Source organism: Gavialis gangeticus, unplaced genomic scaffold, assembly GCF_001723915.1.
Source record: "Gavialis gangeticus isolate Ggan-Ray unplaced genomic scaffold, GavGan_comp1, whole genome shotgun sequence".
NCBI classification, from domain to species: Eukaryota; Metazoa; Chordata; order Crocodylia; family Gavialidae; genus Gavialis; species Gavialis gangeticus.
In genome coordinates, this window is record NW_017729024.1 from 38019219 (window position 1) to 38021895 (window position 2677).

General features: G+C 44.5%; 1 long non-coding RNA gene across 1 annotated transcript in view; it reads left to right on the forward strand.

The window, feature by feature from the left end:
- Window positions 1-2677, forward strand: part of LOC109298194 — a 16269-nt gene that overhangs the window by 6193 nt on the left and 7399 nt on the right. The window contains exon 2 of the long non-coding RNA XR_002097522.1: window positions 1224-1232. This is a non-coding gene — a long non-coding RNA (uncharacterized LOC109298194). The remainder of the gene's footprint in view (window positions 1-1223; window positions 1233-2677) is intronic.

Below are 2677 nucleotides of genomic sequence, written 5' to 3' on the forward strand. Positions count from 1 at the left end.
GCATCATAGTGCCTTATTTTTCCCTAGCATGGATTGTGAGTGTTTTGGGGGTTTTTTGAGGGAGGAGGCAGGGTTATGTCTTCCTCTGTAATTGGGTCATGGTCCTTTCCCTAGTGCTGTTGTGCATTATTAACTATGTCCTTGTTGGTGCAGTGGCCAGTGAACTTGTTGTCCCTGATTTTACCCATGGCATTTTACACAGAGTTTGTGTTGTTTCAGAATTTGGATGAGGATTAGAAGTAACAATTTTGAGGACTTCTTCAGTTAATGACTGCCTGTGAATACAGAGTTATATAATTAATGACCCAGGAAGCCATTCCCAGTCTCCTGAGATGAAGTCCTACAGTGGAATCCAAAACCCTATGTTAAGTGTCTAGGCCTCCAACAGAGCAGGTGAGAAAAGGATCAGTTCTTCAGAGTGGGATCCAAATTAACCTGTATTTTGAATCACTGATTCCTAGCTAATAGAAATCCTAAGGAGAAAACTGTGGCTTACACTTTGCCCCTCCCTAGCACTCAGGTGCTTTACTCAGGGCTGCAAAGACATGACCCCTTCCATGTAGGATGTACAGGTTTGAACCTACCCCTGAAGTTAGACACCTACAACCTGTCCTTTGAAAGTGAAGTGGGGGTGTCTCCTTTCTTTAAATACACTGGCAAAGGAGCAAGTGCTGCTCCCCAGTGCCATAGCAAGGGGGATGGCAAGCGGGGTGACTGCCCCAGGTGCCAAAGCAAAAGGGCACGAACAGGCACTGCCCAGCTGGGTTGGGGTGTGGGAAGGAGCCACAAGCATCTTGTTGGGGGGGGACATAGGGATGAGGGAAGGGCAGCTCTCACCACTGTATGCCCTACCAGGGAAGCATGGGGGGGGGTGATGTGGCCCCCAGATCTGTGAATAGGGCAATGGTGGGCTGCCACTGCAGGTTTTGCCCTGGGTGCCAAACTTCATTGCTATGGCAGTGCTGCCACCTGATAAATCACCTAATTGTATAGCACTTACAGGAGACTTCAATTCCCTCTTCTTCCTAAGGAGTTTTGAAACCCACATATGTCATGGTCTAAGAGTATGCTCTGCCCACCAGACTAGAAATTGTTTGAGGGCATGTGGGAATTCCTACCCTGTTGAAGCTTTTCCATTCTCTCAAAAGAGTTCAAGATTCACTGGAAGAGAGAGAGCACAAGAGGAAGCAAGGCTGTTGCTTAGTGGTTAGTGCAGTCACCAGGAAGAGGAGGTTCTCACTATTAGAGGCAAGTAAAGGTGGTCTCACTGGAGATGAAGTCCTTCCTCATTCCCAAATTTAAATAATATTTCATTGTTTGATCCATATTTCAATGGCAAACTATAATGGACATTTCAGTTTTCTTTGTCTGCCTACTTTCATTGTTTGTCCTCACTGTGGCTCTCAAGTGCATAAATATTAGAGAATTTAAGGAGCTTAGAAATATAGTCAGAATGGGTTATCCAAGGACTGCATGCATTGACCAGGCAACCCTGGGGAATTTACACTGCCTGACTGCATAATTAGACGTATCAGCTCTGTTTAACATAATCATAGGAGCAACTTCACATCAAACCCAAGGAGTCTTTTTTGTAGTAACTAAGTTATAGAGACCCCTATAACACCATTTTCTTTATGAACTAACTTTCTAAAATAAACTCCTACCCTCTTAGGAAGTTTTTTCTCCCATCATGATCTCAGACAGCTGGCCATTTAAATTTGGCAGACCCACAAAGCTGAAGACCTAAAATGGCTTTCCTCTCCTCCCCCCTAACCCCCCAGTGGTATCTTTTTGCTTTACTCTCTACATGGCCTTCTTTGACCTCACAAAATCCTTCAACTTCGTCAGGGGAGAAGCACTGTGGAGAATCCTTCTAAAGTACAGATACCCACCAAAATTCATCATCATTCTTTGCTTGCTTCATAACAGTATGCAAGTGATGGTTCTCAGTAACGGCTCTATCACAGATCCCTTTGAGGATAAAATGAGAGTTAAGCAAGGCTGCATTATCATTCCAACACTCTTCTCAATATATTTTATTGCGATGCTGCATCTGACCACTAACAAGCTTGTAGTTGAAGTGGAGCTAAACTACTAAATTGAAGGTGAGCTGTTTAATCTTGGCTGACTCCAAGCCAAAACCAAGACTAACCTGATCTCAGTCATGAAGCTCCAGTATGGTGATGATGCCATAGTCCGTGATTACTCAAAAGCAGACCTTCAGCAATCATTGATGTCTTTACAGAGGCATAAAAGAAAATAGGATGAAAGCTTAACATTTAGAAGACTAAGGTCCTCCATCAACAAGCTTTTAATCAGCATTTCCCAGGTCTGGTAATTCAGATTCATGGTGAGACTCTGGAGAATGTTGAGTATTGGAAGTAGAAGAAAGCAGAAGGATGACAGCTGACTTCAACAAAGAAATCCAGCATTGCCTCAAATGTTTCATAGTTTCATAGTTTCATAGATTTAGGGTCGGAAGGGACCTAGTAGATCTTCTAGCCCGACCCCCCGCCAGGGCGGGAGGACAACAAAACCCCAAAACAAGAAATGGGACTCAAATGAGTCCAGCCAGGTAGGCATCCAGCCTCTTCTTAAAGACCCCCAGGGTAGGGGCCAGCACCACTTCCCTTGGAAGTTGGTTCCAGCTCCTAGCCGCCCTAACTGTGAAGTAGTT